Genomic DNA, 15,408 nt, shown 5'->3' with positions numbered 1-15,408 from the left:
TCCCAGGTCAAGGACATCTATTACTTTAAAAATCACCCCCACCTCTGACATCTGCAACTTCCCAGCTCCCCAAGGAGAGAGTCTAAACTTCCCCTTGCTGAGGGGTTCTAATAGTTTCAGAGTAGAGTCAGAAAAAAAAAAAAAAAAAGAATAAGATGATCCAGAATGAACTACAGAGCTAATATTACCACGAAGGAAAGTAAAATGATTTTCTGGTGAAGTCCCAAGTGACGGCCTCATCTGTGGCAGAGGTGGGGGCCTGTGCCTTATGCCTGATGGGGAGTCGTCCGTACGTGTCGCACTGTGCTCAGCTTCATATGCAGTGGGGCAACTGTGGCCTGGCAGCTTAACGACGATGCTAACAGCATCGGTCCCTTGTGGTGTGCCAGGCGCAGTGCTAAATCCATGACTATATATATATATATTTTTTTTTTGACAGGCAGAGTGGACAGTGAGAGAGAGAGACAGAGAGAAAGGTCTTCCTTTTGCCCTTGGTTCACCCTCTAATGGCCACCACAGCTGGCGCACTGCAGCCGGCACACTGCGCTGATCCAATGGCAGGAGCCAGGTGCTTCTCCTGGTCTCCCATGGGGTGCAGGGCCCAAGCACTTGGGCCATCCTCCACTGCACTCCCGGGCCATAGCAGAGAGCTGGCCTGGAAGAGGGGCAACCGGGACAGAATCCGGTGCCCCAACTGGGACTAGAACCCGGTGTGCCGGCGCCTCTAGGCGGAGGATTAGCCTATTGAGCTGCGGCGCTGGCTAATCCATGACTATATTACTTAGTATGTTCTTAAAACCTTTCTGACGTACATGGCTATGCGACCATTTTCCTTAGAGGTAAGAAAAGTGTTGCTTGGGTCCGTTAGCTGATCTGGCGGTCACACAATTATTATTCATGGGCAGTCACAGACAATGTGGTTCTAAAGTCATGTTCTTGGGACCGTCATCGTGGTGCAGCAGGTTAGGCTGCCACTTGTGACTCCAGCATCCCATGCCAGAGTGCTGGTTGGAGTCTCAGCTGTCCTGCTTCCGACACAGCATTCCTGCTAATGCAACATTCTGGGAAAGCAGCAGACAATAACTCAAGTTTCTTAGGCCCCTGACACACATATGGGAGACCCAGATGGAATTCCAGGCTCCTGGTTTCCGCCTGGCCCACACCTGGCTATTGTGGCCATTTGAGGAGTGAACCAAAGAACAGAAGATCTTGGGCCAGCGCTGTGGCACAGAGGGTTAAAGCCCTATTTGAAAGAATAGAGGCCGGCACCGTGGCTCACTTGGCTAATCCTCTGCCTGCAGCACCAGCACTCCGGGTTCTAGTCCAGGTTGGGGTGCTGGTTCTGTCCCAGTTGCCCCTCTTCCAGTCCAGCTCTCTGCTGTGACCCAGGAAGGCAGTGGAGGATGGCCTAAGTGCTTGGGCCCTGCACCCACATGGGAGACCAGGAGGAAGCACCTGGCTCCTGGCTTCGGATTGGTGCAGTGCACCGGCCGTAGCAGCCATCTGGGGGGTGAACCAACGGAAGGAGGACCTTTCTCTCTGTCTCTCTCTCTCTCTCTCACTGTCTGACTCTGCCAGTGAAAGAAAGAAAGAGAGAGAGAGAGAGAGAGAAAGAAAGAAAGAAAGGAGGGAGGGAGGGAGGGAGGGAGGGAAGGAAGGAAGAGAAAATAAAATAAAGAATAGAGACCGTTAAAAAAAATAGATCTCTCTCTCTCTGTCACTCTGTTTCTTTCTTTTTTTTTTTTTCTTTTTTTTTTCTTTTTTTTTTTTTTTTGACAGGCAGAGTGGACAGTGAGAGAGAGAGACAGAGAGAAAGGTCTTCCTTTTGCCGTTGGTTCACCCTCCAATGGCCGCCGCGGCCGGCGCGCTGCGGCCGGCGCACCGCACCGATCCGATCCGATGGCAGGAGCCAGGAGCCAGGTGCTTTTCCTGGTCTCCCATGGGGTGCAGGGCCCAAGCACCTGGGCCATCCTCCACTGCACTCCCGGGCCACAGCAGAGGGCTGGCCTGGAAGAGGGGCAACCGGGACAGAATCCGGCGCCCCGACCGGGACTAGAACCTGGTGTGCCGGCGCCGCTAGGCGGAGGATTAGCCTAGTGAGCCGCGGCGCCGGCCTTTTTTTTTTTTTTTTTTTTTAGATTTATTTTATTTATTTGAAAGATAGAGTGACAGAGAGAGGTAGAGACAGAGAGGTCTTCCATCCGCTGGTTCACTCCCCAGATGGCCGCCATGACCGGAGCTGTGTCTATCTGAAGCCAGGAGCCAGGAGCTTCTTCAGGTCTCCCACGTGGGTGCAGGGGCCCAAGGACTTGGGCCATCTTCTACTGCTTTCCCAGGCCATAGAGGAGCTGGATCAGAAGTGGAGCAGCCGGGACTCGAACCAGTGCCCATATGGGATGCCGGCACTTCAGGCGGTAGCTTTACCCGCTACACCACAGTGCCAACCCCTTACTTTATTTTTTTTTTTAATATTTATTTATTTGAAACAGAGCGACATTGGGGCCGGTTCTGTGGCACAACGGGTTAATGCCCTGGCCTGAAGCGCGGGCAACCCATATGGGTGCTGGTTCTAGTCCCAGCTGCTCCACTTTGATCCAGCTCTGCTGTGGCCTGGGAAAGCAGTGGAAGATGGCCCAAGTCCTTGGGCCCCTGCACCCACGTGGGAGACCTGGAAGAAGCTCCTGGCTCCTGGCTTCTGATCAGTCCACCTCCAGCCACTGCTGCCATTTGGAGAGTGAACCAGTGGATGGAAGACTTCCTCTCTCTCTGCCTCTGCCTTCTCTGTAACTCTGCCTTCCAAATAAATAAGTACATCTTAAAAAATAAAAATAAAATCAAGTCGCTCCCACTGACAATTCACTCCCCTGTTTTGTGGTGTGGTACAGCCTCTCTTGTGTCCCAGGCATACCTGAAGGACCTTACCTGGGTTCTACAGGGACCCTGAGGTGGGAAACCGTGTGATATGGTGGTTGCTTCAGGAGCCCGGTTGGCTCCTCCTCCTTTAATTGGGAGTACTGACTGATTTTCACACCCATTGTTCCAGAACATGACAGATTCATAGCTGTCCTGCCTACTGGATAATTATGCTGTAAGAGAAAGACTACTGGCTGGATTTGAGAGTTTAAGTCTTTTTGTTTGTATTATGTTTTATTTATTTGAAAGGCAGAATCAGAAAGAGAGAGATCTTCTATCTGCTGGTTTACTCCCCAAATGGTCACAATGGCCAGGACTGGGCCAGGCCAAAGCAAGGAACCAGGAGCTTCATCCAGGTCTCACACATGGGTGCAGGGACCCAAGTACTTGGTCTATCCTCTGCTGCTTTCTCAGGCGCATTAGTAGGGAGCTGGATTGGAGATGGAGTAGCCGAGACTCGACCTGGGCCCTATATGGGATGCTGGCGTGATAAGTGATGGCTCAACCTGCTATGCCACAGTGCCGGCCCCCTTAAAACTTTTTTTAAAAAAAGCAAAACCAAAGTCTTCTCCCTTGCAGAGCCTTCCCCGATGTCCTGCAGTGAAAGTGGACACCTCCTCCTTGCAGGCATCATAGACTGATCATAGCTGTAGTGCATGCGTGTAACAGGTCAGTCTAACTCGTGAGGCTCACACCCCGCCCCGAGTGTGCACTTCATCCCATTATTTTATGTCCTTAGTACCCGGTATTCAGTGTTTACTGAGTGAGGTGAATGTTTGCAAAACTGTCAGCCGCAGGCCGGCGCCGTGGCTCAATAGGTTAATCCTCCACCTTGCGGCGCCGGCACACCGGGTTCTAGTCCCGGTCGGGGCGCCGGATTCTGTCCCGGTTGCCCCTCTTCCAGGCCAGCTCTCTGCTGTGGCCAGGGAGTGCAGTGGAGGATGGCCCAGGTGCTTGGGCCCTGCACCCCATGGGAGACCAGGAAAAGCACCTGGCTCCTGGCTCCTGCCATCGGATCAGCGCGGTGCGCCGGCTGCAGCGGCGGCCATTGGAGGGTGAACCAACGGCAAGGGAAGACCTTTCTCTCTCTGTCTCTCTCTCTCACTGTCCACTCTGCCTGTCAAAAAAAAAAAAATAAGCCGGCGCCGTGGCTCAATAGGCTAATCCTCCACCTTGCGGCGCCGGCACACCGGGTTCTAGTCCCGGTTGGGGCGCCGGATTCTGTCCCGGTTGCCCCTCTTCCAGGCCAGCTCTCTGCTATGGCCAGGGAGTGCAGTGGAGGATGGCCCAGGTGCTTGGGCCCTGCACCCCATGGGAGACCAGGAAAAAGCACCTGGCTCCTGGCTCCTGCCAGGATCAGCGCGGTGCGCCGGCTGCAGCGGCGGCCATTGGAGGGTGAACCAGCGGCAAAAGGAAGACCTTTCTCTCTCTGTCTCTCTCACTGTCCACTCTGCCTGTCAAAAAAAAAAAAAATTCTAATAAAAAAAAATAAATAAATAAATAAATAAAAAAAATGTCAGCCGCAAAGACGAATGTGTACTGCAAAGGGTGACGCGGGATTAAACTCAGGGACAAAGATACTAAGACGGGAATCCCTGGGGATCGGTGTGGGGGGAGCAATGGAAAGGGGGTGTTAAGCCTGGACTTGATTCATTCATGCTTTGATGACATCATAGACAGGATTTGGTGTGAATGTACACACAGAGGCTGTAATATGCAAGAATATGTAAGAATTTAAAAAAATTTTTAGTTGTGGCAAAATGTAAGTTAAAGTTTACTATTTTAAACAATTTCTAAGTGTACAGTAGCGTAGTTACATTCACTTTTTAAAATTTTTTTTTAATTTATTTGACAGGTAGAGTTATAGACAGTGAGAGAGGGAGACAGAGAGAAAGGTCCTCCTTCCGTTGGTTCACTCCCCAGATGGCTGCTATGGCTGGCGCACTGCACTGATCCAAAGCCAGGAGCCAGATGCTTCCTCCTGGTCTCCCATGTGGGTGCAGGGTCCAAACACTTGGGCCATCCTCCACTGCCCTCCTGGGCCACAGCAGAGAGCTGGACTGGAAGAGGAGCAACTGGGACTAGAACCTGGTGCCCATATGGGATGCTGGCGCCGCAGGCAGAGGATTAGCCTAGTGAGCCAAGGTGCCAGGCCCACTTTTTTTTTTTTCTTAAGATATATTTATTTATTTGACAGAGTTACAAAGAGAAGGGGATGAGACAGACAGAGATCTTCCATCTGCTGGTTCACTCCCCAGATCTCTGCAACAGCTGAAGTTGGGCTGAAGCCAGGAGCCGGGAGCTTCATCCTGGTCTCCCATGTGGTGGCAGGGACCCAAGTATCTGAGCCATTTCCCACTGCTTTTCCCAAGTTCTTTGGCAGGGAGCTGGATCAGAAGTGGAGCAGCCAGGACTAGAATCAGTGCTCCTATGGGATGCCGGCATCACAGGCAGCAGCTTTAGTTGCTATGCCACAACATCAGCTGACCATATTCATATTTTTAAAAAATATTTATTTATTTGAAAGGCAGAGTTACAGAGAAAGAAAGGAGAGTGAGGAAGAGAGATCTCTGTCTGCTGGTTCACTCCCCATATGGCCACCACACATCTGGCTAGGCCAGGTGGAAGCCAGGAGCTATGTCTACTCCCCGGGTGACAGGGGCCCAAGCCCTAGAGCCATTCTGCTGCCTTCCCAGGCACATTAGAAGGTGGCTAGATGGGAAGTGGAACAGCTAGGACTCAAACCAATGCTCTTATGGGAACTCCATCTGGGTCTCCCATGTGGGTGGCAGGGGTCCAAGGACATGGGCCATCTTCCACCACTTTTCCAGGTGCATTGATGGAGAGCTGCATGAGAAGTGGAACAGCTGGAACTCAAACCATTGCTTTGATATGGGATGCCAGAGTAGCAGATGGCAGCTTCACCTGCTGTGCCACGATGCCCGTCCTCCCTATATCTTTTTAAAGTTTATTTTCATTTTATTTGAAGTGCAAAAAGAAAAAAATAGATGAAGAGAGACCTTTATCCATTCCCCAAATGCCCACAAAGGCCAGGGCTGGGCCAGCCTGAAGCTAGGAGCCTGGAACCCAATCTGGGTCTCCTATGTGGGTGGCAGGGACCAATACTTGAGCTATCACCTGCTGTCTTCCAGGGTGTGCATTAGCAGGTAACTAGACAGGAAGCAGAATGGCCGGGACTGAAGCCACACACTGATAAAGGATACTGGCATCCCAAGCAGGAGACTTAACTGGGGCGCTAAATTTTTACCACTCCCCCCCCCCATTGTCTTTTGTTTGTTTGTGTCTTCCCACATTGTTTTTGATTTCCAGTTTTCCACTTATTCTCATACATCCAGGCTGTGAAATAATATGTCAGTAGGAAAATGGAATGTTAGATCTGTATACGTTAAAACCCATTATGTTAGGCCGGCACCGCGGCTCACTAGGCTAATCCTCCGCCTTGCGGCGCCGGCACACCGGGTTCTAGTCCCGGTCGGGGCGCCGGATTCTGTCCCGGCTGCCCCTCTTCCAGGCCAGCCCTCTGCTGTGGCCAGGGAGTGCAGTGGAGGATGGCCCAGGTGCTTGGGCCCTGCACCCCATGGGAGACCAGGAAAAGCACCTGGCTCCTGGCTCCTGCCATCGGATCAGCACGGTGCGCCGGCCGCGGCGGCCATTGGAGGGTGAACCAACGGCAAAGGAAGACCTTTCTCTCTGTCTCTCTCTCTCACTGTCCACTCTGCCTGTCAAAAAAAAAAAAAAAAAAAAAAAACACCCATTATGTTCCCTAGTCCTATATATAAGACACCTATAAAGATTTAAGTTGCAGGCCCAGGGCTGTGGCGTCATGCCTCCAGTGCCGGCATCACATGTGGGTGCCAGTTGAAGTCCTGGCTGCTCCTCTTCCGATCCAGCTCTCTGCTATGGCCTGGGAAAGCAGTAGAAGATGGCCAAGTCCTTGGGCCCCTGCACCCTCGTGGGAGACGGGAAGAAGCTCCTGGCTCCCGGCTTCGGATCAGCGCAGCTCCGGCCGTCACAACCATTTAGGGAGTGAACCAGCGGAATGGAAAACTTCCCTCTCTCTCTCTCTCTGCCTCTGTAATTCTGCCTTTCAAATAAATAATCTTTTAAAAAAAATACTTAAGACGGCCGGCGCCGCGGCTCACTAGGCTAATCCTCCGCCTAGCGGCGCCGGCACACCGGGTTCTAGTCCCAGTTGGGGCGCTGGATTCTGTACCGGTTGCCCCTCTTCCAGGCCAGCTCTCTGCTGTGGCCAGGGAGTGCAGTGGAGGATGGCCCAGGTGCTTGGGCCCTGCACCCCATGGAGACCAGGAGAAGCACCTGGCTCCTGGCTCCTGCCATCGGATCAGCGCGGTGCACCGGCCGCAGCGCGCCGGCCGCGGCGGCCATTGGAGGGTGAACCAACGGCAAAGGAAGACCTTTCTCTCTGTCTCTCTCTCTCTCACTGTCCACTCTGCCTGTCAAAAAAAAAAAATACTTAAGTTGAGCAATAAATAATACCACTATGACAATTCTAAAATAAATGTTATATCATTGAAATGTTTGCAGAATCGGCAAGCTGGGACTTAATGGGTTAACCTGGAGAAGTAGCAATGGTAGAGTAATTTATAGGGTGCTGTTAGGCACGAAATCAGAAATTAGTCCGTTTGTGTGTGTCCTGGAAGGAATGCGGCTGCCTCAGAAGCACAAGGTGGAAGCAGCCCAGCATTTTACCCTACAGAGTCCTGCCCATACCCTGATAACTGTGCAGTGATCCCAAGCTTCCCCCGGGGAAGGCACCCTAGGGGAATCCTCTCTGCCCAGGGGCCAAGTGTGCTCCCCAGTCTGACAACACTGGGTAATACAACCTGGGGAGGAGTTTTACCTGTTTCACACCCAGCAAACCCTTTGTCCAGGAGAAGAGAGATGGGGGAAGGAAGAACCGGGCCCCATTCCCTTCTAAGCCGCAGTCTGAACACAAACAGCACGCTCAGTGCTCAGCTTCTGCTCTTTCCTGAGCTGCTGCCTGGCCTGTCAGGTGTCTTCCCTCCATCAAACCGTGTAGCCCGGCTTTCCCAGCCTGAATGAGCGGGCACTCTCTGTCTGGAGAGGTGCACATCCGTTCTCACGGATGCCCCACCCCATTAAACCTTGCACCTTCCTGCCGCTCCTCTCTGCCTCACAGCATCCACACTGAGGAGTGAGGGACAGGAAGCTCAGTAGGATGGCCAAGGGGACATCTGATAAAAGACCTCAAGAAGTCAGGGAATGAGCTGCATGGATATGTGGCTGAAGAGCAGTCCAGGCAGAGAGAACGTGGGAGAAAGCGTCCAAGAGGCGTACTTTAAAAAATTTATTTTATTTATTTGAAAGGCAGTTACAGAGAGAGAGAGAGAGAGAGAGAGAGAGAGAGGGAGAGAGATCTTCCATCTGCTGGTTGACTCCCCAGATGGCCGTTGTAGCTGGAGATGGAGCCTGGACCATCTGTCTGAAGCCAGGAGCCTGCACCTTCTTCCGGGTCTCCCACATGGGTGCAGGGACCCAAGCACTTGGGCCATCCTCCACTGCCTTCCCAGATGCATTAGCAAGGAGCTGGATCAGAAGTGGAGCACCTGGGACTCGAACCAGCACCATGTGGGATGCTAGTGCATCCTTCATCTATTGGCTCACTCCCCAAATGGTCACCATGGCCAGGGCTGGGCCAGGCCAAAGCCAGAAGCCAGAAACTACATCCAGGACTCCCATGTAGGTGGCAGGGACCCAGTTCCTTGGGCCATCTTCCTTTGCTTTCCCAGGCACACCAGCAGGGAACTGATGGGAAGCTGTGCAGCCAGGCCCTGATCCAGAACTCCATTATGGAATGCTAGCATCCCAGCAAGAGACTTAACCTGATGCACCACAACACTGGCCCCAGAAACAGCATTTAATTTTTAAAAAATTCTTATTTATTAAGTTTTATTTGAAAGGCAGACAGATGGGCAGAGAGAGACCAAGCCTGTATCTGCTGGAACTCCATCTGGGTTTCCCACATGGGTGTCAGGAACCAAAACTCTTAAGCCATTATCTGCTACCTTCCCAGACGCAATAGTAGGGAGCTAGATCAGAAGCAGAGTAGCTGGGGGCAGGTGCTGTGGTGTAGCTGGTAAAACTGCCGTCTGCAGTTCCGGCATCCCATATGAATGCCGGTTCAAGTCCTGGTTGCTCCACTTCTGACCCAGCTCTGCTATGGCCTGGGAAAGCAATAGAAGATGGCCAGACTCCTTGGGTCCCGCACCCACGTGGGAGATCCAGAAGATGCTCCCAGCTCCTGGCTGCTGGCTTCATATCGGTGCAGCTCCAAGTGTTGTGGTCGTTTGGGGAGTGAACCAGCGGATGAAAGACCTCTGCCTCTGTCTCTCTGTAACTCTGTCTTTCAAATAAATAAATGAATCTTTAAAAAAGGAGAAGCAGGGTAGCTGTGATTCCAATCAACACTCCAATAAGGGCTGCAGGCCTGCTGGACCACAATGCTTGTTCCTTGTTTTGTTTTAATATATATACAATCGTCCTAGTGGGTATGAAGTGGTGTCTCATTGTGGTTTTGATTTGCATTTTCCTAATGACTAATGATTTTTAACATCTTTTTGTGTTCTTGTTGCTTATTTGCATTTCTCTTGGGAGAATTGTCTGTTCACATCTCTTACCTATTTTTAGGTTGGGTTGTTGTTTTGCTGTTACGTTGTAAAGTTCTTTATATATTCTACCTACCAGACTCTTGTCAAATATATGCATTGCAGTTCTCTTCTGTGTGCTGTGTGGAAGCAATTTTATGATTATCGATTTTGACAGCTTTGTGTGCAGAAAGACTAGAAGAGGGAAAGCATAAGGCCCACTAGGAAGCCATTACACTTCCTCATGTGACAGTGAACACCAAGCAGCAGCAGTTAAAAAGTGTCCCCCAAAGAGTGTGCACCACAGGTGAAAGTAGGAAAAGCCCGTGTGTGATGGATGAGATCCGTCATTTGTAGAAGTTTGCCGATGGCCTGGGTTCAGTTCAGGAAAGTGTAATTCTATCAACATACCCAAGGTTCCAGAAACCTAATTACTTAAAGTAAAACAGCTGCAACCCTAACACAATAAACTTTAGGCCAATTTTAATAAAATGGCTGAAAGGAATATAAACAGAATCAATTATATGAACTTGGCTAGAACTGAAATCCAATCAATTGAATTGCACCTTGTCTTCCTAGAAGGAAGGAAAGGGAGGTAGTATGCAAAGAATTACCCTGACCCCGCCCCCCATCATCAGTATTTCTCCAGAACATTTAGAAGAGGTTCCCTGTGTGGCCAACACAAAGGAATATCTTTATTTATTTATTTAAAGATTTATTTTATTTATTTGAAAGAGTTACAGGGCCGGCGCCGCGGCTCAATAGGCTAATCCTCCGCCTAGCGGCGCCGGCACACCGGGTTCTAGTCCCGGTCGGGGCGCCGGATTCTGTCCCGGTTGCCCCTCTTCCAGGCCAGCCCTCTGCTGTGGCCAGGGAGTGCAGTGGAGGATGGCCCAGGTGCTTGGGCCCTGCACCCCATGGGAGACCAGGAGAAGCACCTGGCTCCTGGCTCCTGCCATCGGATCAGCGTGGTGCGCCGGCCGCAGCGCGCCGGCCGCGGCGGCCATTGGAGGGTGAACCAACGGCAAAGGAAGACCTTTCTCTCTGTCTCTCTCTCTCACTGTCCACTCTGCCTATCAAAAAAAAAATTAAAAAATTAAAAAAGAAAGAGTTACAGAGAGAGGTAGAGACAGAGAGGTCTTCCATCCGCTGGTTCACTCCCCAATTGGCCACAATGGCAGGAGCTGCACCAATCCGGAGCCAGGAGCCAGGAGTTTCTTCCAGGTCTCCCACACGGGTGCAGTGGCCCAAGCACTTGGGCCATCTTCTACTGCTTTCCCAGGCCACAGCAGAGAGCTGGATCGGAAGTGGAGCAGCCGGCACTAGAACCAGCACTCATATGGGATGCAGCACTTCAGGCCAGGGTTTTAACCTGCTGTGCCACAGCGCTGGCCCAGGAATATCTTTTTTTTTTTTTTTTTAAAGATTTTTATTTATTTGAAAGGGAGGCTTGCAGAGAGAGAGAGAGAGATCTTCCGCTGACTCATTCTCCAAATGGCTGCAACAGCCAGGCCTGGGTTAGGCCAAAGCCAGGAGCCAGGAGCTTCATCAGAGTCTCCCATGTGGGTGCACCATTTTCTGCTATTTTCCAAGGCACATTAGCAGGGAGCTCTATGGGAAGTGCAGCAGCCGGGACTTGAGCTGGTTCCTATATAGGATGCTGGCATTGCAGGCAGCAACTCAACCCGCTATGCCACAACACCAGCCCCATAAATGAGTACATTTTAAAAACTTAATTGTTTGTTTATTTTTATTTGAAAGAGAGAGATAAAAATCTTCCACCCACTGGCTTACTACCCAAATGCCTGCAACAGGTGGAGCTGGGCCCAGGCTGAAGCCAGAAGCCTGGAGCTCGCTATGGAGCACGTCAACAGGAAGCTGCTGGAGTCAGGAGTGAAGCTGCAACTTGAACCAGGCTCCCTGACGTGGAATGCTGGCATCCCACGGAGCATCGTAGTCACCGCACCAAACATCAGCCCCACAAAGGAATCATCGTTTATCTTTATAAGGCAGACAGGCAAAGTTCTACAGTCATGACAATTATCCAGCTAATTCCACTTGTTCACTAAGCAACCTTCTGATTATTACATTTGACTTCCAAAGTAGTCAATTATTTTGATCAGCCAATAGAATTGTCTAAACCACTGTTAAGTTTTTATCAAAACATGTAAATCAACTGTGTAGTTGGGGGCCGGCACTGTGGCGCAGCGGGTTAATGCCCTGGCCTGAAGCGCTGGCATCCATATGGGCGCCAGTTTGAGATCCGGCTGCTCCACTTCCGATCCAGCTCTCTGCCATGGCCTGGGAAAGCAGTAGAAGATGGACCAAGTCACCCATATAGGATGGCGGCGCTTTAGTCCAGGGCTTTAACCTACTGCGCCACAGCGCCGGCCCCACCTTATGCCCTTTTAAGTTTGGTCAGCATTCATGAGTTCTCCCAAGATGAATTAATTGCCCAAAATTGAACTTCTGAGCATTCTAACCAAGGGTCAAATTTCCTTAGAGGAAAAAAAAAATCAACAATATCATTTGCCTTCAAAAAGTTGGTGGAAATGCATGCTGGGAATAACTATGCAAAGGGCTGATACTGTGCTGCAGCATGTTAAGTCCCTGCCTGTGATGCCTGCAACCCACATGAGTGCTGGTTCGAGTCCTGGCTGCTCCACTTCTGATCCAGCTCCCTGCTAATGCTCCTGAGAAAGCAGCAGAAGATGGCCCAGATGCTTGGCCCCCTACCCCTCATGTGGGAGACTCTAATGGAGTTTCTGGCTCCTGGCTTCAACCTGGCCCAGCACTGACCATTGTGACAGTTTGGGGAGTGAACCAGCAGATGCAAGATCTCTCTCTCTCTCTCCCTTCCTCTCTCTCTTTCTGTGGAATTCTCTGCCTTTCAAATAAATAAATATTTTATTTAAGAAAAAAAATATGCTTAGATTTCAAAAAAATTTTTGCACTAAAATAAACTTTTTTTGTTTTAAAAATTTATTTACTGAGTTGAAAGACTGAGTTGGGGGCCACCGTTGTAGTGTAGTGGGTGGAGCTGCTGCCTGCAGGGCTGGCATCCTGAATGGGCACTGGTTTGAATCCTGGCTCCTCCACTTCTGATCCAGTTCCCTGCTAATGGCTTGGGAAAGCAGTGGAAGATGGCCCCTGTCACCCATGTGGAATCTCCTCGCTCCTGACTTCGGCCTGACCCAGCCCTGGCTGATGTGGCCATTTGGGAGTGAACCAGCAAATAGAAGATCGCTCTATCTCTGTTTCTCCGTGTGTGTATGTGTGGATGCCTCCCTGTAACTCTGCTTTACAAATAAATAAATAGTTTTTTTTTTTAAAAAGAAAAAGTGGAGCACCCAGGACACGAGCCACCAGCTCACATATGGGATGCTGGCGTTGCAGTAGGTGTCTTAATGTTTTATGCCGGGGCTGGTGCTGTGGTGAAGCAGGTGGGGCTGCCCCTGCAGGGCCAGCATCCCACATGGGCGCTGGTTCGAGTCCCAGCTGCGTGAAAGCAGTGGAAGATGGTCCAAGTCCTTGGGCCCCTGTGTCTATGTGGGAGACCTGGAGGAGGCTCCTAGCTCCTGGCTTCGGATCAGCACAGCTCCGGCCACTGCGGCCATCTGGGGAGTAAACCAGCAGATGGAAGACCTCTCTCTCTGTTTTATGTTTTATGCCACAAGGCCAGCGCCCTAAACTTATCTTTTAATTCCATTTTCTGTGAACCTCTTGAAATGCCTTCATATTTCTCCTTTGTCACTCTAACATCAGCCAAGCTGTGGAAAGAGCCATATTTCATATACTCAGACACAATGAGATGAATTTTTTTCTTTTTAAAGATTTATTTATTTATTTGAAAGTCAGAGTTACAGAGAGCGAGAGAGGGAGAGACAAAGAGAGATCTTCCATCTACTGGTTTACTCCCCAAATGGCTGCAGTGGCTGGAGCTGGGCAGATCTGCAGCCAAGAGCTAGAAGCTTCATCCAGGTCTCCCACATGGGTGCAGGAACCCAAGCACTTGGGCCATCCTCTGCTGCTTTCCCAGGCGCGTTAGAAGGGAGCTGCATCAGAAACAGAGCAGCTGGGACTGGAACCTGCATTCTGACATGGGGTGCCAGCTTTGCAGGCAATGGCTTAACACACTGTACCATAAAGCCCACCCTGAGAGTGTTTTGTTTTGTTTGTGGTTTTTTTTTTTTTTTTTTTTTCATTCCGGAGTGGATCCCAAGAACCAGAAAAGCAGTTCAAATGGACTTGACCCTCACAGTTCCCTAGATCAGGTCGTAGACACTGCAACTCCCTGCCCAGTGCTTACTCGGCCTTCTGCTGTAGCATTGGTTACTTCCACTCCAACCACTGCAGAAGGGCAACAGGCACAGATCATGGTCATCACAGACAGCAGAGTGTGGGCAGCCACAGCTGCCGACCTGGAGATGTGGGCACAAACCCTCTGCAGGGTGACTGGTGAGGATACCCCAAGTCTTTAGTTCTTGGGGGCAAGGTGCAGTCCTTGTCAGTGAAGCAGGTCCTAGGGAGATAGTAGAAGAAAGGTAGCATTATTATTATTACTATTATTATTATTATAGGAACTCAATTACTTGAGCCCTCATCACAGCCTCCGGGGGTCTGCATTAGCAGGAAGCTGGGGTCAGGAGCCAGAGTGGGGAACAGAATGCAGCTACTCCAATACGACCCACTGGTATCCTCACCAGATCTTCGCTAGGCGAAACACCTGCCCCGGGAGCATCTTTCTGATGAAACAGCTCTCTGGTTTTGAGATATAGGAGGTGTCTCCCTAACACACAACTATGATTAAAAAAAAAAAAAAGGAGAGGGAGGGAATTTAAGGAATTTCACCTAAAGGAATGGGTTGGGAGTATTACTCAATGGTTCTTTATTTTAATTAATTAATTTGAAAGGCAGATCCACAGAGAGAGAATCAACAGACAGGGAGAGACAGAGACAGACAGACATCTTGCAGCTACTGATTCACTCCCCAGATGCCTGCAGGACTGGGCCAGGCTGAAGCCAGGAGCCAGGAACTTCATCTGAGTCTCCCATATAGATGGCAGGAACCCAGCTACTGGAGTTATTACTTTCTGCCTCCCAGGGTGCACACTGGCAGGAAGGTGGATCGGAAGCAGAGCAGGGACCTGTTCTCAGAAACTCTGATATGGGATGAGAGCACTTGCTGTGCCACAACACCCATCCCCTGAGTGTGAATTCTTTATTTTGTTTTCCTTTTTTTTTTTTTTTTTTTTTGACAGGCAGAGTGGATAGTGAGAGAGACTGAGAGAAAGGTCTTCCTTTGCCGTTGGTTCACCCTCCAATGGCCGCCGCGGCCAGGGCGCTGCGCTGATCCTATGGCAGGAGCCAGGTGCTTCTCCTGGTCTCCCATGGGGTGCAGGGCCCAAGCACTTGGGCCATCCTCCACTGCACACCCGGGCCACAGCAGAGAGCTGGCCTGGAGGAGGGGCAACCGGGACAGAATCCGGCGCCCCGACCGGGACTAGAACCCGGTGTGCCGGCGCCGAAAGGCGGAGGATTAGCCTAGTGAGCCGCGGCGCTGGCCTTTGTTTTCCTTTCTAAAAAATGTTTATTTAGGGGCTGGCACTGTGGCATAGAAGGTTAAGCCTCCGCCTACAGTGCCGGCATCCCATATGAGCACTGGTCTAGTCCCAGGTGCTCTGGTTCCCATTTAGCTCCCCGCTAGCGCGCCTGGGGAAACTGCAGAACACGGCCCAAACCCTTGGGCCCCTGGGAGATCTAGAAGAGGCTCCTGGCTCCTGGCTTCAGACTGACCCAGCTCCAGCGATTGTGGCCATTTGGGAAGTGAACCAGCAGATGGAAGATA

The 15,408-nt window shown here is 50.9% G+C and overlaps 1 long non-coding RNA gene across 1 annotated transcript in view; it reads right to left on the bottom strand.

Annotated features, from left to right (window-relative positions):
- Positions 1 to 3,727: 3,727 nt before the first annotated feature.
- The window catches only part of LOC149123478 (uncharacterized), a 427,738-nt gene continuing 416,057 nt past the window's right edge, over positions 3,728 to 15,408 (bottom strand). Inside the window, exon 2 of the long non-coding RNA XR_016216778.1 lies at positions 3,728 to 4,332. This is a non-coding gene — a long non-coding RNA (uncharacterized LOC149123478). The remainder of the gene's footprint in view (positions 4,333 to 15,408) is intronic.

The sequence above is a fragment of the Oryctolagus cuniculus genome, chromosome 11, assembly GCF_051225735.1.
Source record: "Oryctolagus cuniculus isolate XC-2025 breed Fujian yellow rabbit chromosome 11, ASM5122573v1, whole genome shotgun sequence".
Taxonomy (NCBI): domain Eukaryota; kingdom Metazoa; phylum Chordata; class Mammalia; order Lagomorpha; family Leporidae; genus Oryctolagus; species Oryctolagus cuniculus.
Note: the sequence above shows the minus strand (reverse complement) of the source record. Positions and strands in the feature narration are given on the sequence as shown.